General features: G+C 40.5%; 1 protein-coding gene across 2 annotated transcripts in view; it reads right to left on the bottom strand.

The window, feature by feature from the left end:
- Positions 1-23,341, bottom strand: part of SPMAP2L (sperm microtubule associated protein 2 like) — a 928,058-nt gene that overhangs the window by 138,247 nt on the left and 766,470 nt on the right. The gene's annotated exons all lie outside the window — the stretch shown is intronic.

The following is a 23,341-nucleotide window of genomic DNA, read 5'->3' as shown; positions in this document are numbered from 1 at the left end:
GCATTTCGGGCATGTGGACCGCCCTTCTTCAGGCAGCAGTACTGGAAAATGAATAATGGAACATGATGTGATCTAATGCAATAACTGACAAAATATAACGCATGTGTCCATGTCATAATGTGGTTATGTGGTGCTCAATAATCGTGTCCAGTGAAACCAAACCTCTGTGTTCAGTGAGTAAATGCTGTGTGATGCTCAGTGCTACCTTATAACCAATAGTGTCCACCAAATAAAACGAACAAAGAATATTAGGGGATGCACTTACATGACGTCGGCTGACGAATTATAAGCAATCTGTATTAAAACAACACAAACATCAAACGTTAAACCTCACGTTTACACCTTACTACGGGCGCAATGCCGATAGTGTCTAACTCCGTTGATAAACTAACCTGTAGATGTCATAATCCTATTCTTCGGGGACGCAAATCTCCCGATTCGTTTCCTACAACCGGCACGCCGAACGCGTTTCCGTGTTTAATACTGTTCGCGTTGTGATTGGTTAGTATTGCGATCATGTGACAAGCTACATCATTGTTAAAATGAAAAAAAGACTATCCGACGTCAGACATTGACAGGAACAAAAGATGTTAAATCTACTAATTCACCCATCGTAACACGAAGAAAACTATATGCTCCAAAAATGATGACGAGTTAGAAAACTATTGAATGAAAAAATAAGAAAAATTGGATATGTACCCTACCCACTGAAGTCTAGTGGGGTGTGCGTGTGATTGTGTGTGCTGTGACAGAAACATGTCAGTCATGGTCGAATTACAATATATGTTGTAAGATGGTGTTAACTACAGAAGTCCAGCGTGATACCAAGGAAATATGAGTCATTACATGCAAATTCATTATAAATAACATGACAGTTCAATACGGTCATTAAGACCATTCAGTTTGTGTGAACCCAATCTCTGAATCCATACATTTTCTCTCTGTAATAAGTGCTTTGTGTTGTCTCTTCCTTCTCTGTTTTCGACACACTCCAAAACCAAGAACTTAAGTTGAGATATGTTATGATGTTCTTCACTGAAGTGCACTGCAATTGTAGATTTCATATTCTTAGTGCGAATATTTGACTTGTGTTCTGTCAATCTCACTTTAATTCTTCTTTCAGTTTTGCGAACATACACTTTCCCACAGGGACACTTTAGGAGATATATTACGTTTGCCGTATCACAGGTTGCATTTACTCTAAGTTTAATTTCATGTCCCTTCATCGGGTGGTTAATCTTGTTGCCCTTGATGATATTATTGCAGCTTCCACAGTTTAAACAAGCTCTCGTTCCCTTGTAGACCTCCCTTGGAGGTGGTTTTTGTTTTAACATTTCTCCCATGTTCCGACCTCGTGTGTACGCAAACGACGGTGGTTTGGAAAAGATTGAATTAAAGTCTGGTTCCAGATCAAGTATCGACCAATGTCTCGTGATGATCTTTCTAAATTTATCACTGAGTGTTGAGTACTTAGATACTGCCACAATTCTTGTTTCCTCTTTTCTTTTCTTAGTTTTCAACAATTCTTTTCTCTCAATTTTCTCCACACGTTTTCTACATTCCTCAATAACTTCTTCAGGATAACCTCTATTCAAAAATCTTATCCCCATTTCTTTTATCCCGAATTCAGCTTTCGTTTCATTTGATGTGATTCTTTTGACTCTAGTCATTTTGGAGAAAGGTAAATGTCGTTTGAGACTGGTTTGGTTAAAGCTTGAAAAGTGCAGCATATTATTCCTGTCCGTGGGCTTTCTGTATATGTCAGTTTCAATCGATGTTTCTGTTAAAGTGACCTCCACATCCAAGAATGTTACCTGTTCATCTGATATCTCCCAAGTTAGTTGTATGCGTTCATCAGCTTTGTTAAGTTCAGTTAAAGCTATCTCCAACTTCTCTTTCGTGCTCTTCCAAATGATGAAGATATCATCAATATATCTGACGATTAGTTTTAGATTGTCTCGCCATTCTGTCTTCGTTAAAATGTTGGATTCCTCATACTCTTTCATAAAAATGTTCATTTTCCAGTACTGCTCCCTGAAGAACGGCGGTCCACATGCCCGAAATGCATTGGAGTATGCTTCAGTAATGATGTTTGAGCAATCAAATCACTGAATGAAAAAGAAAATTCTTTGAAATCACGAATAATAAAACAATAAGTATTATCATCTACAAAAACAGTGTGGAATCCTCATTTCTGATAGAGGAGTACGAGTGTGCCTGTGGGGATGCAACTAATGCACTATTAGGAGCACCTTTCTAGTCATTTACCGACGTCCATGGACGGAGGACGCCACCCATAGAGCACCTGGAACATTTTATAAACTAAAATCACAGTATTGAAAGAACAAGGCTGTGCACCCGTCTCACTACAATTACAGACTATATATTGCGACTTCACCCGGTCTCGACGCGGACAATATGCTCACTGGCAGAAGAATATCTTCATTTTGTCATTGATCAAGCACGACCACCTGCTGTCCCATTGGACACCATCATAGAAGCCACTGCCAAAAGGACACCACACTCCAGAACATCATGCAGCGCATCTGCACGAGCTTGTGGAGACACCTGGAGAACACACCGAGTGATGACACCGTCAATATGCAAGAACTTGTGTTGTTCCAACATGTCAAAGATGATCTCACGATCATTGCAAATGGACTGCTGCTAAGAGATAGCAGAATCGTCATTCCTCAACAACTGAGACAAGGAACTGTCAATTTAGCGCATGAAGGGCACAGAGGCGTGGTGGTTACGAAGAAAACATTAAGGGACCGAGTCTGGTTCCCATCTCTTGACCACATGGTAGAAGCCACACTCCAAGACTGTCCTCTATGCCACCTGGTAAGTCATGAAGAATCACACTCCCCACTTCAAATGTCTGACCTCCCGGACAGTGTGTGGCAATAAGTGGCTATTGACTTTTTCGTACCACTGAAGTCCGGGAAATACATCATCGTCATGAGGGATGAATACTCTAGATTTCCTATTGCGCAACAAGTCTCATCTACAAGAACAGCCACTGTCATACCTGTGATCGACAAAGCATTTGTTGCATCGGGAATCCACACAGTAGTGAAAACGGACAATGGGCCACCATTTAATGGGCATGAGTTTGCAGAGTTCGCGAATCACCTGAACTTCAGACACAGAAAGATCACTCCCATGTGGCCACAAGCCAAAGGGATGGTCGAAAGATTCCTGGCCACCATAAAGAAAGCGATACAACAAGCCGAACTGACCCATCGTGACATCCAATCAGCACTCAATGAAATATTACGAGCGTACAGGACCACGCCACACAGCACCACCAATAGGTGCCCGGCTACTCTGATGCTTGGAAGAACACCACGCACCAGAATACCAACTGCAGAGGTTGTCATGCGGTCCAGATCCCCGACCTAAGATCATGAGACACTAGTGAGTCTCAATAGGACAAAGAAGGCGAAAATGAAAGTGCATGCGGATAATCATTGACACGCCAAGGCATCTGACATTCAAGAAAGAGATTGGGTGTTGGTCAGACAAGAACAAAAGACCAAGGCTGACAGTCGTTACTGAGCCCAACCACTACAAGTGACAAGGTTGAAGGAAACTATGATTACAGATGCCTCTGATACCAAGAGAACAACAAGAAATGTGTCATACTTCAAGAAATGCAATCCTGCAGTGTACACCCAAAAGGAAGAACCAGAAGGGGACACGGATGAATCAAGCCGAGAAGTTGAAAATCAAGACGAATTCCAACCCGTGGCATACCCAAGCGAGCTGAGAGAGGGGTGCCTTTCTCGCTGACCACAGAGGATTATCAGGTGACCTACCCAGCTCATCGAAGAACTCTGAGCATATAAACATGGAACACTCAAAATAAAAAGGGGGGATGTAGTGTCACTGTGCCTGACCTGGCATGTGACGTCAGGGCCAGACATGGCAGAAAGCGGAAGGGAGGGGCCTGAGGAAAGGAAGGGCAGATAAGGTCTAAGATGTAAAAGAAATGAAGAGGAGTGTACCCCTGGCTGCTGTTGTCTCCTTTTTACATGCATGACACGAAAGGGTCTAGTGGGACTTCCATACCAACCACCTCCAACACTTCCCTAGCTTTCTTTGTTAAAAATTCCTGAATGCTAGGGCACTCCCATAGAAGGTGATAAAAGGATCTCTCTGACCCACATGCCCTGTGACAACTCGCACTTTCACACCTCCCCATTCTGTACGGCACTGGCCTAGGGTAGTACACTCTATGCAGCACCTTGAGTTGTATGAGCCGGAATTTGGCCAGAATCACCACCTCCCTTGGGTCCAGGGGCACTTCCACCCATTGATCCTCATCTATAGTGCCAACATCTTGTTCCCATGTCTACCTAAGTGAGTTCATGGGGTTTGGGGTATTATTGATTATCTTTCTATAGAAGAGGAATATTGTCTTCACGTATCTGCTCTGTCAATACCCTGTCCTCTAATGGGGTGGCCTCTACTATTGTTTCTCCTTTCCTGATGTGTTTTCCTCAGTGCATATCCTAATCGCATGAATGGCTCAAATCGTTTTCTTAGATGAGCATCACAATAATAATCTAATGATAAATAATATCAAATAATTCTTATTTTGTGATATGATTTATCTGATAAGGGTCTCAAGTTATCATCTGAATCCCTGAAGATAGTGCAGACACATTATTAGGGAAGCAAAAAAGAGTTTGATAATAGTATGGTTATTTCTCCAGAGTACTCATGAGTTACAACACCAATGAATATTTAAGACCAATTTGGAAATTGTATAATGGTCACATTACCGAAGGTTTTCCTGAAAGATCTGACTTTCCATAAGGAACACAGTGGATTGTTGGTTTGTCAATAGGTGCATTGGATTCTTTGTTTCACAGTAACAGTTACTGTTATAGAGGTGCCACAGTCAGCCACTTACAGGCTGCACAGTAGATGTAAATCATTGGAATGTACAAAAAGATACGAAAGGTAGAAGTCAACTAAGCCTGACTTGGAGATTTATGTCTAAGGATGTGAAACTTGCAACAACTTCCTGCACCACTAAGTCAATGGGACACTGTTGCCATGGATTTACTAACCTATTTACCCGTGGATCAAAGATTAACAATTACAATTAACAATTAACAATTACAGGGAAGAAACCGATTCATTAACTCCCTCCTTTCCACAACATGCGTACAGTAATTCAGTTGTCGAAGGTCTTTGTGAATAGTATTTTTTTTGTCCTGGTTTACCTACTATTAGTTAGATCACGAATGGATCTCAGTTTAAGTCTAAAAGCCTTCATGCTTTGTTTCGTGTGGATATGCATATTGCGACTATCACCGCAAAGCGACATAAGAAAGTATGAATAAATGTGTTGAGCCATAATTATGATGTCTTTGTTCCTTGCCTTAAATTGATTGTGTGTCTTTGCTAACATGGGCAGAGTTGACACATACCAGATTTAGCATTCAGCTCAAGACATTACCTCACCAGAACTAACTACATTTCTACATTTCTGAAGGCCTCATCACAAATTAGTACTTATGCAGGTTGTGTGATGTCCCTCATTCTAGTTTGCTCAGATTCAGGAAATGTTCCTTGCTAATACCTCCTCTTCAGTAATTTAAATATTGATAAAAATAAGCACTCTATTTCTGAAATATGCACAATTAAAAGGTCTTCTCCTTATCTTTTTCAAATTGATGAGAAGTAAAAAACATGGAGGCTGTGGACACCAGGGGCTGTATATGAAGTCCCCTCGAGTTGCAACCAGCATGTGTACCTGCTAGTGCTGTTTCTTTTGTTATACAGATTACACGATCTCAAGGGAGTGGGCTAATATTTGCATGAGGCATAGCAACTTGTAAATGATGAGATGCCTTGTCTTTATGCTCATAATGATGAAGGTGCAGAGGCAACGAGTCATGAGGCGCACTCATTTTGTGCCAAAAAGAGGTGGCACACAGTTAGTACGCCACTGAGGGTAACCTTAAAAGGATGAAAGGGAACTCCCGGAAATTATCAGGTGTCCCCCTGCTGATGGGTGGAGTCATTCACTGCCCCCGTTATAGAAAGATCTCTTCCCACTTTGGAAGTCAGGCTGATTGCCACCGGCACAGTGAAAGGTGGACAAATGGTCAGTCCTCATTTCACTAATGCTCTGTTGATTCAAAGAGAATATTTGCTATGATATGGTGCACTGTCCCAGTCTGCGCCTGGCGCACAGACTAAAGTGTGCAGCATGGTGCAGAGTGGGACAGTGCGCAATGTTCATTAAGCAAGAATTGGTTATAAGATTGCATTTCTTACACATGAATCAATCAAGTAATAAACTCAAACTCGCAGGAGATCAATGATAAACAAGAAGCAGAAATCCTCTCGTTCAAGAAAACCCTAAAACCAAGAAAAACAAAACATCAGAGAAAGCATTCTCATGCCTATCCCAGATTGTAGAACTTTATCCAGGACTACATATCATGGAATCCTCACCTTCTTGCTTCAAGGAAAGACTTAAAAAACTCCTTTTTTTCATTTTCCTGATTCACTGGAATTTTAAATCCTCTCAGTTTCTCTTTTTATTATACTCCATGATTCACTTGTTACATAACCCTTTTCCTACACTTTATTGCCAGTAAAACTCTCTGTTGCCTGAAGGCTAGGCCTTGGCTATTATTTTATACTTTAAATAAAGAAATAAACAAAGAAACAGACAAGAAAATACTGTCAAGGACAGCCTCCAATAGCAAGGGACTACCATCATATATTTGGCATGGTTTCAAATTCTTATCACCTCAGATGGCAATTAGGTTGCCTGGGCACATTATCTCTTTGCTCCTCAGAAGTGATCAATATTTGGGACCCCTTATGCTGTGTTTTCCCTTTTTTTTGTGATACCTGTCAAAATCTGATCTCTGGAATAATAATCTCTGACCTCTACGATAATTGTCGGCAAGCCTTTTCTTCCTCTTGTTGTCACTTGCTTCAGTCCCATTGTCTGACAGTGTCAAACTGAAATCTTTCTGTGACAAAGCAAATTGTTGCTCCATCCATCCTTTATGAAGCCTTCTAAGTTTTTCTTTAGGGATGGGTGGTAAACTCTGCTCCTCTGGCGGAGTTTGTAGAGTTTTCCCCACTCTTCGCTCTGCTTGGAGCACGGAGGTCCGTACAAACTCCGCCAGCTGTTGACTGGTAGAGTTTTTCTCAAGTGTGGCTCAGCAACGTTAACTTTGCAAGGAAGAATGAGAAAAAACGATCTCTAGACTGCCTCCCTGTGTGATTTGTTAACGCAGGTGGAGAGGGAGGTCGCTACCACTTGCATTGAGAATGCTGCCACCCCTGTTGCAAAAGATGTCACTAGAGTAGAAAATCTACCAGAGCGGCAGAAAGAAGAAGCACCCTTTGGCACACCACGTGGTGCTGTTCACGCTGATTTTACACAGTGGGATGAGCCCCCGGCTCTAAAAATCAACATGAGCAGCATAACAGACCGGAATTCCGCCGCTCGCGGATCTTCATGGATGTTTTTAGGTAACACCATGGATTTCCACGGAGTAAAACTCTACAAGTTCCACCCACCCCTCGTTCTCTTGATATCCCTCACTTCAGATTGAGGTGGAAATCCTAAAATATGCAAATCGGCTGCTCTTATTTGGGTTTCTAAGTACTCCATCCTCCCTCCATGCTTGTAATAATCTTAGGTTGTGTATTGCGGCTTTTAGGTTTTTTGGAAAACTACTGGTCAAAGATCTGTGTGGATGAGAGCTATCTATGCTGGAATGCCATGTCGGATTGAAGTCTTCCATTAAAATGATGTCTCCCTCTGCGAACCCACCTAGGACTTCTAGTAGAGAGAGAAGGAAGGGACCTTGATTGGTGTTTGGAGCATAGACTGAGATGAAAGTGCATAATTTCCCCTTGAGACATCCCTTAACCATTACCCACCACCTTTCTTGTCTGTCTTGTAGCTTTTTGACTGAAAGTTTACATCGGCATGTGTTAGAACTGGGGGTCTCTAGTTGGCAATGGTATACACCTTAGAAGCAAGGGTCCCTATTTGGTCTAAGTCAGGGAAAGGGGATTTGCTCCCCTGTAGGATCCAGGGCATCCCCCTCATGGTCGGCCTCCTCCTGGACCGTGGGAACAATGGGGGCCGGTTTCCGACACCCCCTACCTCTTCTCTTTAAGGCAGGTTTCTGGGCCATACTTTCAGGCTCCAGGATCTCTTGAATACCCTTAGCTGCCATAGACCTAGTGGTCACACATGCCCACTCGGGTAGATCCAACATCTCCAAATGAGCCTTCTTCTCTACCTTCGCCCAAGGGGAGATGTCTAAATCATTGCCCAACAGACAATCCACCGGCATGGCTGGCCTCACAGCTAATTGAAGAGTACCAGAGACCCCCCCACTCAAAGGGTACTTGCTCTGTGAGTTGTTCGCTGCAACTACAGGGATGAATGCATGAGGGATAACCTGCTCCTTGGACACCAACCGGCAACTGACAGCTGTCAAACTAGCCCCAGTGTCCCTCAGAGCCTCCACTCTATGGCCATTGATGGTCACCCACTGCCTGTACTTTTTAGGGTTATCAGGCAGCTGAGTCTTAGTCTCAAAGTCCCCTAATGAGACAAGGGACATTTCTGCGGGACCCCACCCAACTTGGGCACCCATCTCCTCCCCTACCAGGGCTGCACTGGCCATCTGACGCGGTGGTGCACAGGGTGGCACATACTGACTCTTTTGGGGACTCTGGGGATCATATCAACGGTGTCCCACTTGCGTACACTGGAAGCATGTAGCAGGCCCCCTGTGAACAGGTTTACCTGTCGGGGCTCTGACTTTTTCTTAGGGTGAGGCTGGGAACCTTTCCCTTGGTTCCCTTGGGAATTACTTTGGGACCATTTCTGGAACTCCTTCTGTTTACCCTTGTCCCCCCACACTTCTGCTGGGGACCCTGCCCACCTTTGGCGGAGTCTCCCACATGACCCTTGTGGACCCTGGTACTGACCCAGCGGTCAGCCTCCTCAGCAAGCTTCCTAGGGTTATTCAACTTGCTATCAATAAGGTGATGGCTTAGCTCTGGAAAACAATTAGCAGACAAATGCTCCTTTGCAATCAAATCATAGAGCGCTTCAAAAGTATCCACTTTGCTATCCTTCACCCAACCATCCATAGCTCTGCAAAAGAATGATACATATTCTACCCAAGTAGTTCCCTCCAGCTTCTTACAATTTCTGAACCTCTGTCTATAGAGTTCTGGGGTCAAACCATACCTTGTCATCAGGGCTTCCTTCATGTGGGCATAAGACATCTTATTCTCACTGGGTAGGTCCAGCAAAGTATCCCTCCTCTCACTCACAAAGCAGTCCCACAACCCAGCTCCACAATCCTTCTCAGGGACCCGTTGGGCCAACATTGCTATCTCCTAGGCTACAAACCACTGCCCAATATCTTCATGCTTATGGAAATCTCTGATGACATCCTTGGTAATATATACCCTCCCTCCTGAAGGCTTAGATGGTGCGCTGCCACCAGAGGGATTGATCTCTAAGCCCTTTGCCTTGACCTCTAACTCCCTCAACATCCTCTCATGCTCCATTCTCATTCTCTCTCTCTCCAAGGACAATCTGTTATTCTCTAATTCCCTCTGACCCTCCATCTTAAGCTTAGACATCTCCAGCTTCTGTGCCCTGTTTGTCTCCCTGTCTTCTAACTCTCTGGGGGACAGGTCTTTGGAAGAGGTACTACTGCCAGGTGGGGACGGTACCTCTCCCCTGGCTGGAAACACTGGACCATCCAGTTGCCCATCTGCATCCCCAGCTGGCTCCACCACCAACTCAGGGGCATTTCTTGCTTCTAGCCAGGCCCTCAGCGCCATTTGATAGTAATCCTTTTTGGAAATGCCTGGTGTAGCAACTTTCAATTTCTTGCAGAGATGCTTGAGCTGTTTCAAAGTGTAGGTTTCCAACCTCTCTTCCTCAAAATCTAGAACTATAGATGCAACAGATGCTGGTCTACTCATGGCAGTAAGAATTGGTAGTTCTCAGGAAAAATAACAGTCCAAGGAAAAAAAATTCTACCATAAACAATTATGTGGTCGCGTTGGTCTGCATCACTAGTAGTGTACACCAATTACTGTATATGAGTCACAAATGCAGGTCAAAATCCTCACCGCTGACAACCAATGTCAGAACTGTGGGTCTCTAGTTGGCAATGGTATACACCTTTGACCAAATAGGGACCCTTGCTTCTAAGTCAGGGAAAGGGGATTATACTACTGGATAACCCCTGCTCACCCCCTTGGTAGCTTGGCACGAGCAGACAGGCTTATCTCAGAGGCAGTGTGTTAAGCATTTGTGAATACATACAGTAATACAGTGAAAACACTACAGATGGACACCACACAGGTTTTATAAAAATAAGTATTCTTTATATAGACTCATCACAAGACCACAAACAACAAAAATCCACAATACTGTAATCAATAAGAACTCTTCAAGATGGTAGAAATGGTTAAAAAATAGGTTAGTCACTTAACAATAGTCTTAAGCAACAAATAACCCCAACTGGAGTTATTACGACGTCAAGGTCGCGATGATGTCGGTCGATGCGGCACAGTAGCAGGCGTCGGGCCTACGTCGCAAGTCGGAGCAGCGCTCACGGCTATGGCAGGCTTCCTATGTTGTTCGCTGGCATCGATGTGGCACGGTGGCCGGCTGCGGGTCTACGTTGCCGGTGAGAGCAGCGTTCATGGTTTCGGTGCCGATGACGGCGTCACTCGCTGGCATAGGTGTTGCAAAATTCCTTCTGTAGCAGCTAGAACAGCAAGTTCCAGATGCAGGCAAACAGAAGGGGGTGAAGTCTGGTATCCCTGAGACTTCGGTCAGGAGGCAAGCTCAAATCAAGCCTTCGGAGTAATATTCTGCAAGATGATGAAAGTTCTTTAAAAGTTCCTTCTCCTTTCCTTGGCAATGAAGAGACCACTGCAGGCCAACCCAGCAAACAGCACACTGGTAGAGGGGCAGTCCAAACTCCTGCAGCTTCCTTGGTTCTTCTCCTTGGCAAAAGGTTTGTCTTGTTCCCAGAAGTGATCTAAAGTATTGGCGTCTGAGTCCCCATATTTATACTCAAATTCTCTTTGTTCTCTGAAGCCAGAGAGGCCTCTGCCTAGTCCAAAACAGTACTGGTCAGTCCTGGAGCAATTTGTTGACAAGACTCCTTCTTTCCTTTCATAGTGTAGGCCAGTGACCTCAGACACATCACAAGAGGTGGAGCCAGCATTTTGGAGGGAAGGCACAGCCCTATTCAGGTTCCAGGTGCAAATCCTCCCACCCATCGACATGCAGATCTCTCTATTCAGCCCTGTGCTGACTCACCCTGTCTCCTGGAATCCCCCAGCCCCTGTCACTCAAACTCCAGACAATGAATACACGGATCACTGACATAACCTCGACAGACCGAATATCGACTGGACAAAATATCGATGATAAATTATCGACTACAAAATTATCGATTGCCTATACTTAAACAACAAACCACAAAAATATCGAAACCACAATATCGACTAAAAAAAATAACGACTACAACAATATCGACTAACAACATTATCGATTTCTAAAACATCGATTATCACATATATAAATGAAAAACAGTCAAAATATCGAATACAAAAATATAGATACCAAATTGATCGATTTTTTACAATTCGAAATTACTACATCCTTGAATAAATCACTTTATTATCTTAAAATTTAGTCATACGATTCATAATTATTCAGAAATTGTTTATATAAATCGATAAAATATACTATATATTTTCCTAACATTTATAACACAAAATAAATACAAACATACATTTTATAATACATAAACAATGTTCCGAACAACTAAACATGTCTTACTGCAAATTATATATATTCCTCCACTTTACAAATATAAAGATAACATTACCTATACTAAATAAGGCCTTACACATTCAATAAACGTTAATTGGCGTCACCCATATAAGGAAAGTAATTAGCATAACAGGTAAAAAAATTCAAATCCACAAATAAAAACAGACTATCAATTTAAACAACCAATCCTATTTCTGAAACAATTAGACTAATACTATATAAACAAGATTACAGCAAACTAAAAATGCAGCCTAAATCTCCTAACTAAAGGAAGACGAAACTCTGCAGGATTTCTGAAAGAAAACTTATTGACTTCAACATAAAGACAGCTACACCTATCTAAAGTAAGTACTACTACATTATTAGCCATCGAAAATGTAACTCTCAAACTTCACACCTATATTTAAAAGCCAAATACCTAAAATATATGTGTTTTTATTTACTATTTATCCTACAGACAAAAAGAAAATACAGAAGACCTACACAACACCTGGACATCAAAAGTTAAATATAAATAAGTAAGTATATAATTGAAATGTAAATTCGACATTTAATAGATAGGTAACTAAATAGAAACTAGCTAAAAACCTCTAGCTAAATATCATAAATAGTAATAAAATATTTGTACACATTTTCTCAACTTCCACAGGCACAAAAATATATACACAGAAAATAACAGTTTGAAGAACATCAACACCTGAAAAGAACTACTTGAAATCATCAAAAGAATTACAGGTAAATCAAAAATGTATTAAACTGTATTATTAGAATACAACATTATTTTATCAAAAAATGTAATGACATTCTCTTTTAATTACCTCCTAGCACTACAATACAATCATGACTGAAGGAGCTAAATTCATTTATTCACAAAAAGGGAAAATGCTTCTTTGTTACATGGGATATGTCTACACTCAAGAGAAACAAAAAGATTTGAAAGTGTTTTGGAAGTGTACGAAATATTATGCCAACAAATGTTATGGTAGAGCTATAACTCAGGAAACTACTGTTACTTATACTAAGGAACATAATCACCCACCCAATGTAACAGAAATAGAGATTAGATAAATGCTAGATATCCTTAAAGAAGCTAGTACTAGAACTGATCAACCAACAACTGCTATTCTGAAACACCATTTAAGTGTACTTCCCCAACATGCTTTCTAGCCAATTACCATCTATTGAATCTCTTAAAAGAACTGTAGCTAGACAAAAAAGAGCAACGTGCACTACTCCTCCCACACCAAAAACTTTTGAAGAAGTGCAAATTCCCCCTGAACTCTCTGTAACTCACAATAAAGATAATTTTCTACTCTATGACAACAAATCTAAAGATAAAAGAATTTTACTGTTTGCCACAGCAAACAACATAACTAAACGTACCCAATGCCAAACTTGGATGATGGACGGTACTTTTTCTGTATGCCCCAAACCTTTTTATCAATTATACACTATCCATGGTCATTTCCAAAATGCAAATATTCCATTCCTTTATGCCCTTCTACCAAACAAACAGCAAGCTACCTATCAAGAAATACTAACTGTAGTCAATCAACATACTAACAACTATTTTCCACAAAAAATTATCATTGACTTTGAAAAAGCAATGATAAACAGCATCCTTAAAACATACCCACACACAGCAATACAAGATTGCTATTATCATTTTAATCAATGTATCTGGCGACATCTACAAAAATCTACCTTGAGTATCCAATACGCCACTGATAGCACATTTGCTTATCAAATAAAAAAACTCATCGCCCTAGCCTATGTTCCACTGACAGATGTAACTGAGCACTATAACTTATTAATAGACAACCCTACTATAAAAGAAACGAAGAAAGACTAAGCCCTATGCTTGACTACTTCGAAGACACATGGGTAGGAAGGCTACACAGATCAGGCCATAGAAGACAACCCAAATACCAAATAGCTTGGTGGAATGTCTACCTTAGCACACTAAATAAGGAAGCAAAAACAAACAATGCAGTTGAAGGATGGCACAATACCTTCCAAGCAACTACAGGCCGAGGAACGCCTATCCTTCACAAATTAATACAATCCTTACAAAAAGAATAGAGTTACCAGGAGCTCCGAATGGAGGAATCAGTAACTTTGATTGGACCCAAACTCACCAAAGAAACTAAAAAAATGTATAACACACTCCAAAGTCAAGTTACCCTCTATCGAACAAGCAAAGGACTAGAATATCTATCAATGATTGCAAAAACTATTCTTTAAAACATAACATAACTATACACATTACATTAAGCATTTTGTTTCTAAATTCCTTGATTTTTACATGTAACAATTTGCAATTAAATTATCAAATACATAATATTAACATATATAAAATGTATTTAGATAATGTATGTACAAAATGTTACATACAACGTAAGTAAAGCAAAAATTAAAACAGTTTCCCCACCCATAAATTTTTTTGTAAATACTTAAATTTCTGTTGCAGCTTCAAACGTAATCCAATTCCAAGCAATCCATACGACACCATTGCAAAAACCCATACAATCCATGTAAGCCCAAAAAAAAAAGCACAAATACAAGAAAATCCATAGCGACTCCTCTCCAATGTAATAGACACGATATACGATAGAAAACCCGAAAATAGTAATGTTGAAAAAAAAACGCTCCTGGAAAACTTGAAAACCAAAATATTTGTGTGCAAAAATAAGAGTATATAATACTCGTCACACAACTCTGATCGACAAAGAAGGAACTCCTCAAAAACAGTAAAACGCGACGATAACCTGGAAAAAATAAAATACATACCCACCCACACAAAAACACCCATACATATATAAAAACACATATTTATACACCAAACATATTATCTTAGTAACATTTAAACATATTACCTCACGTCACACACCTACAACTAAAACGCGGTAAAAATCAAATATCGTACACTCTACCTAACACCGAACACACAGGTGTCGATTCCGATCCGGTAAAATGCACTCCGAATGGTTGTACGGAGAGTTTTTTCCCCGTACGAATCGTATCCGTAGACGTTCCGTACGTACGATGAAGTACGATCCGTACTAGCTGCCGAACTCCGTACGAGTCGTACAGGACTCCGTACGACTCAAATCTCCGTACGAATCTCACTCGGAACCCGCTGTACGCGACATCGCGGCACGTTTTTACGACCCAGCAAGTACGATTCGTGTCGGGTACGCGCCGTACGACCCTTTTCCTACGGGAGCCGAAAACAGTCGTAAACGCAGAGTTCGCGCCGAAACAGGTACGGAACGCCCCCCCCCGGGTACGGCACGTACCCCCCATGATCGCAGGGGTACGCGCCGTACCCCTGTGGTCATGCGGGGTACGTGCCGTACACCCAGCGTACATGGGGTACGCACCGTACCCCATGTACAGTGGGTGTACGACACGTACCCCATGTACGCTGGGTGTACGGCACGTACCCCGCATGACCACAGGAGTACGGCACGTACACCTGTGATCATGGGGGTACGCGCCGTACGGTGTGTAGTTGATCGTGCGCTTTTCCGTACGAATCGACGTGTACCGTACGAATCGCGTCCGGGTCGGCCGATCGGGATCGGAATCGTCCGGTCGTACGGCGTCTGTACGAGTCGTACGGAAACGGCTCCGGATACGATTCGTACTGACGGGGATTTTACCGGATCGGAATCGACCCCACAATCTTCTCTTAATAACCCTATCTACATAAACCTAAACACACCACACATACACTAACAATAACTTCATTAACTTCTAAAATACAATTAAAACAAACTTACCCTCTCTAACGCGAAGCAGCATCCAACCGCGATCTGTTGAAGCACCAAATAAGCCTAAGTAACATTACGCGGTTAAAAAGTAGTCCCTGTATACAGCAAAATCCTCTTTAATTTCTATATTCCAACACTTTAAAAAAATACACTGAGTATTATATTAAGTGTAAATAATTATTTAAATTGTAGAAAATTATTTCTTAAATATTCATTACTTTCAAATAATTATTCAACTGTTATGTGATACTTTAAATAATATTTTATGATTTATATATACATTTTGAAAATAATCTATATGTTAAACAAATTTGCATCTATAACTTTGTTACAAATAATTTTTTTATAAAAATAGCAAATATTAGTTTAAACATTATGTATGTATATAAAAATGTATTTGTGTGTTTATCTATGTAAAAATTTATATTAGAAATATGTTCAATATTCATAATATTAATTAAAAAAAATATATGATTACATTGTAAGAAACAAAAATGTTACTGTTACAAAAGAAATGTACATATTTATGAATGACAATATATTCAATGTCTATGTGAATAAAATAATTGTTATTAAATGAAAAGTACATATTACCAATTTGTTTCTTTAACTATATAAATTACAATATATGTGAATAAACATAAAATTATGTTAATATCATTTATGTGTTAAAAACATATATATGCACTTCATATATTTTTTTGGATAATAAAAACTGTTTAGTTACAATTTTCAATTGAAATAAAAAATACATCTCTACTTACAATTTATTTTTTATATGTTAATAAACTGTTTTTCATTTATTGCATTTAACCCTGTGTATGTTTCCTTCTTTATTATTCTATATAAATATTAATTACATATGAAATATTCTATATAAAAATGCATTTTAAAATTTAATAATTAAAAAAATGTATTAATCTTTTAAGTACTACAATAACAATAATTATAATTAATACAAAATATTTCTATGTAATGTGAAAACTTTATTATAGTATCCTACCAATAATAATGATTTCTATAAAAAATGTCTTCTTATTTCCACTGCACCAATTATAAACTCACAAAACCATACTACACATTAAAACCATACAAATTACAATTCCCATTTCACCAATTGTAAACTCATGGAAGGTGCTGGACACTGAACCCATACTAATTACTATTCCCACTCCAGTGGGTGCAACAGTAGGGAAAGTAAATACTTCATATATTAATAAATAAATCCAAAAAGAATATAAATATAATTTTTTTTTACAAATAATTAACTATTTAATTTAACATAATAATTAATATATTAAAATTACTAATTAACTATCATTATTTCTATTACTTACCTATTAATACTAATTTACAACTAATTACCAAATTTTTTTTGATAATTATAAATTAATTTACAAATATTTTCTATTAAATAAAAGATGTATGACGTTTGAACGCATACTTTTACAACGCATACCTTTACAACGAAACGTTAACAACGCAAATACCATTACACCGCATTTATTTAAACGAATGTTTTTACAAAGCAAATACCTTTACAACGCATAGCATTACAACGTAAGTATTCATAATTATATAATATTTTATTTAATGTAAATTAATAGAAAATAATTTAAATAAATGTATTTAAATTTAATTAATTTAATGTAAATCAAAATTTACCTTATTTTTACCCTGTACACCTCTATCCAAAAACCCCAAACTGACCCTGAACCCTAAAAATACCCCTTTACCCACAAACTGAAAACTGACCCTGAACCCTAAAAATACCCCTTTACCCACAAACTGAAAACTGACCCTCAACCCTAAAAATACCCCTTTACCCACAAACTGAAAACTGACCCTGAACCCTAAAAATACCCCTTTACCCACAAACTGAAAACTGACCCTGAACCCTAAAAATACCCCTTTACCCACAAACTGAAAACTGACCCTGAACCCTAAAAATACCCCTTTACCCACAAACTGAAAACTGACCCTGAACTCTAAAAATACCCCTTTACCCACAAACTGAAAACTGACCCTGAACCCTAAAAATACCCCTTTACCCACAAACTGAAAACTGACCCTGAACACTAAAAATACCCCTTTACCCAAAAACTGAAAACTGACCCTGAACCCTAAAAATGCCCCTTTACCCAAACAATGAAAACTAACCCTGAACACTAAATATACCCCTTAATCCACAAACTGAAAACTGACCCTGAACCCTAAAACAACCCCTTTACCCAAATACTGAAAACTTACCCAGAACACTAAAAATACTCCTTTACCCAAAATACTGAAAACTGACCCTGAACCCTAAAAATACCCCTTTACCCACAAACTGAAAACTGACCCAGAATCCTAAAAATACCCCTTAACCCAAAAACGGAAAACTGACCCTGAACACTAAGAATACCCCTTTACCCACAAACTGAAAACTGACCCTGAACCCTAAAAATAACCCTTTACCCAAACACTGAAAACTGACCCAGAACCATAAAAATACCCCTTTAACCAACAATCCAAACCTATAACATTTTAAATATAATTATATACTTACCAACACTTAAGTTGTAATGGTATGCGTTGTAAAAATACCTGCGTAGTAAAAACATTTGATCTAAATACATGCATTGCTATGGTATTTGCGTTGTAAAAGTTTCATTGTAAAGGTAGTGCATTGTAAACGTTGTGTTCTAAACGTTGTATACCTTAAATAAATATTATTATTTCATGATTTATTATTAAATTACTTCCCAGTCTATTCCCCTATAAACAGACAACCCACTACAGAAAAGAAAAAATTTAAAGTAACATAATTAGCAATTAATAAATTACATTAAATTATTTACCAATTATATTTTAAATAATCAACATTAATTTTTTAATTAACAATTAATGAAATATTAAAATATTTTATATAATTAACAATTAATTAAATATTAATACCAATTAATAAATTTACATATTTAATTATTTATAATTAAATTACTTCCCACCCTATTCCCCTATAAACCCACAACCCGCTACATGACATAAATTATTTAAATGAGCATAATTAACAATTAATGTATTAAATTAAATTAATTACCAATTAAATATCTTATATTAAATAATAAATTTTTCATTAACAATTAATACAAAATTAATACCAATTAATACATTTACATATTTAATTAATTATATTTAAATTACTTCCCACCCTATTCCTCTAAAAACCCACTACCCGCTCCTAGAAATTATTATAGTATTTGAATAATTTTTTTACATTATTATTTCTTTTTAAAATTATTTCAATATAAATAAATACAAAATGAACATATATTTTAACAATAAATGTAGTAATAAAACATTAAAACAGTGTACATTTAACTATTAGATATTATTTATATCGATATTAATAGTCGATATCATGACAGTCGATATCATGACTGTCGATAACACAAATTTCGATATTTTTAAACTACTAGAAAAATCGATATTTTTTTCTAACGATATTACTTACTCGATATTTTTTCAATCGATATTTTTGAACATACATAAAAATCGATAAAAAATACATCGATATTACTTACCTCGATATTAATGCCATCTCGATATTCTGGAGTCGATATTATGTCCATTCGAAATAAATGACTCGATATTTAGACTGCACACCGAATACACAACCTAGCAAAGGCAGGCTTAGATAGTTAGGCAAGAAAATACCTACTTTCTAAAAGTGGTATTTTCAAAAACAGAATGTTAAAACCAACTCCACTAAAAGTTATATTTTGTCATTCTGAGTTCAGGCATACTAAACTCAAATTTCTACCTAGTTCCCTGAGTTAGTTAGGATTATAAGATGTGATAATCAAACTGCCCATTCTGGCTTATGGAGAACAGGTAGCCTTGCAATAGTGAAAAACGAAAATGGCTGCAATTCACCATTAGGACATGCCACACACGCCAGGGCATGTCCTTCCTTATACTTACAATGCACCCTGCCCTTGGGCCTACCATAGGGGTGTCTGATATGAAGAAAAAGGAAGGTTTAGGGCCTGGAAAGTGGGTGCACTCGCCAAGTCGACATGTCAGTCACAGACTGCACACAGGCTCTGCAATGGCAGGCCTGACACACACTTTACAAGCTGCTTCTGTGGGTGCCACGACCAGTGCTGCAAGCCCACCAGCAGCATTTGATTTACAAGCCCTGGGCATACATGGTGCACTGTACTAGGGTCTGACAAGTACATCAAACAACCCAATCATGGAGTCACTAATTAGTGCATCAATTTAACATAGGGAGCTCTTGCACTGTGGCACTGAAAAGCAGTGGCACAGTGCCCAAAGCATCTAACCAACAAAATAGATCAAAAACAGAGGAGGCAATCAGAAAAAATGGAAAGGAGACTCACGCCAATTATACCAGGTCTAACAGCTAGAAATCAGAGAACCACTCCATTGTATTTGTTTGATGCGGAGGATCAAAAGATCTAGGGAGATCACTTATGTATAAATCTGTGACCTTCAGATCGTTTGAGATGTGTCTCTTATATGGCTATGACATTGAAATGAGAGTCTATTAGATACTTCCAGATTTGATGGCGCTTAAGTTGAGAATGGAGTCCCCTGACATTCCAGGACAACGTGTCAAGCATTTCTTTAGTCTAGTGTGAGTAGCTCTCAGACCTCCCGCTGCCCTGGTATCTTCTTCTCCTCTCCCCCCCTCCCTCCTCCAGCCACTCGCTTGTACCCTTATTATAGTCCACCTAACTTGCCTCAACATTTGGACCTCGTGATGATCCTTGATCACATTCTCTGTGTTTACTGAGCAGAACACTAAAAATTCCCCTAACATCCCCTGAAAAAACTGTGGAACTTTCCGTTCCTTACTCTCAGAACTAGATATCAACATTAACATACTATGACGCAATTCGCTCAGGTACCGCTCCAACTAGCAGTAGCAAAACTATATTTTGGACCAGTGTCTACCACATTCCAGCTGTACAGGTGTATTACTCATAGAATGTCTCTTTCTAAAAAATACAGTTAAGTCACCAGGGTTTCCGACGTCCTTCAGCTACTGGTTAGCGTCTCTTGTGTGACCGTGCGGGTCTCTGGGAGAGCCATGCACCCTGGGAGAACATCATGGCATCCCGTGCCAGAGAGTCCTGCGATATTCCTGCTGCTCTTGGGGCGGGATCCCCACCACCTTCATTGCCTCTGTTAGATTGGACAGATGGTGGGTTTTATTATGATACTCGAATGCCAAGCCAAAAGGAAATGTCCCTCGATATCTGATGCACTCTTTGTTTAATTTTTCTTTCACTGGGCAGAACATTTGGCATCGGGCGAGTGCGGCCTGAGCCAAATCTTGATATAGAGTGCAGATGGCCCCTTGAAAGGACACAGTGGAAAGTATCATTCCCAAGCAACTTTAAATATACAAAGAATATAATTGGAACTATTACAGAAGAAATGAGTTCAACAAAATAAAATAATTAACAATCTTTAATCAAAAATATAAAATTCATTCATAAAAACAATACATTTCAATAACATAAGTATTTCATCTAATAAAAACAAATTGGTGGCAAGGGGTGACGCTTTGTGAGGCCAGCGGGAGCAGCTTGTGGGGACTTCCCCAGCGTGAGTCCCAGCCCCTCCCTCACCACCGGCAAGCGCTACAAAACAACTTGTGCCACCCGCTTCGCGGGTGACGCTTCGTGAGGCCAGCGGGAGCAGCTTGTGTGGACTTCCCGCCCCAGGAGTCAGCGGGGCAGCCAGCGTGAGTCCCAGCCCCTCCCTCACCACCGGCAAGCGCTACAAAACAACTCACGCCACCCGCTTCGCGGGTGATGCTTCGTGAGGCCAGCGGGAGCAGCTTGTGGGGACTTCCCCAGCGTGAGTCCCAGCCCCTCCCTCACCACCGGCAAGTGCTACAAAACAACTCGCGCCACCCGCTTCGCAGGTGGCGCTTCGTGAGGCCAGCGAGACCAGTTTGTGTGGACTTCCCGCCCCAGGAGTCAGCAGGGCAGCCAGCGTGAGTCCCAGCCCCTCCCTCACCACCGGCAAGCGCTACAAAACAACTCCCGCCACCCGCTTCGCGGGTGACGCTTCGTGAGGCCAGCGGGAGCAGCTTGTGTGGACTTCCCACCCAGGAGTCAGCGGGGCAGCCAGCATGAGTCCCAGCCCCTCCCTCATCACGGCAAGCATTACAAAACAACTTGCGCCACCCGCTTCGCGGGACGCGCGCTAGCGGGCACCAGGCGAAGCCCGGGCCAAGGGCGGGCCCGTCCTAGCCCGTCAACGTCAGGAAGAGGCAGGGCCCCCCTCTTTCATCTGGGCTTCGTGACATAAGGTACCTTTTCATCTACATGCTGGGCCCTGTTGGTTATGCATAGGGGCAACCAAGCCTAGAGACTTCATTTGTTGCGGAAAGTCGAAGACTAGAGACTAAAACTGGTTGTCTCCATACTGGTGTAAACTGTCCTACCTATGGGGAAAAGGAAGTCAATGGAGGGTGCGGGGACAGTAGTGAGCAAGAAAGGGAAAAGGGCTAAGAAAGTGCCCCATGCGGCCAGTAATTATGTCCTCAATAGAATTGAGATGATAGTCAGTGAATGTGAAGAAATCCTGGGAGTCAATATTAGTATAGTTCTGGATGATCCCGTTAATCTCCTGGATGAGATATCAATTGGTAAACCTAGAAGAGTATTTCCTTTGATTTTTAATAAACCACCCCAAAAGCCCCCCAATTGTATAGTGCATACTCCATTGACTGAGGGCTCGAAAGAATCCTCTCGAGATGAAACCTTAAATGTTCTAATGGATTTAACTACCCAAGGAGTTCCTTATGCTTGTGAAGCTGATGAGCAATTTTCTTCCTCTACTAGGTTTGCACTTCTAGAGCATTTTGCAGAGGACACACCAATTGTTTCACTGAGCGATCACACTGTCACTGTCAACTAGTTGCAATTGCGGTCTTTTAAATGAGGCACTGACATAGAAAGTTGAAACCCTCCAAAGGGAGCTGGTATCCCTAAGGAAAATAGTAGAAGACTTAAAGCGCAGGGTCGACCATCCCCCTATTGCAAACAGACCACCACTTCCACTTTCCCCAAATATTCCCGCAATGTCATCAAACAGGGCACCGCTAGGAGTTCCTATTGGGGCGGGGGCAGGCCACGTTCTGTACCAGGTAATCAAGGTCATGGCCCCTCCTCTTCGGCCCCCCCTGCCTAGCAATATTAGATCGTACGCCGACACCGTGAAAACCGCAGGAGTGCCAGGCACAACTCCAGGCTGAGCCAGACCCCAGCGCAACTTCCATCTTAACGCCGACCAGAATACTCAGGCTAGGCCTACTAACCAAGCAAACAACGCCCACTTAGGGGGCATGCTACCAATAGTTTACAAGACTAAAGTCCCTAAAAGCACTCCCAGGCAAGGCTATGAAAACAGCGAATCTCTACGCAACAAAGCTATCCACTGGTTGCGCCACGTGAGGGGTTGCAGGTCAATAATACGGGAAGATATGGTCAGAGTAAGGAGGATTACATCGAGCAACTCCCAAACAGACTGTATCGAGTTGCAGATAACTAATGCTGCTCTCACTGAGAATCTATTGGCTTTAGAGTTACGTACCTCCCCCCCAGAGCACTCAGCCATCCAGATTAGACGCTTCCCACTCTGGTCACCACTTAGGTTGCCG

Source organism: Lissotriton helveticus, chromosome 2_1 (assembly GCF_964261635.1).
Source record: "Lissotriton helveticus chromosome 2_1, aLisHel1.1, whole genome shotgun sequence".
Lineage (NCBI taxonomy): Eukaryota > Metazoa > Chordata > Amphibia > Caudata > Salamandridae > Lissotriton > Lissotriton helveticus.
The sequence above is the reverse complement of the archived record's forward strand: the minus strand, read 5'-3'. Positions and strand labels throughout refer to the sequence as shown.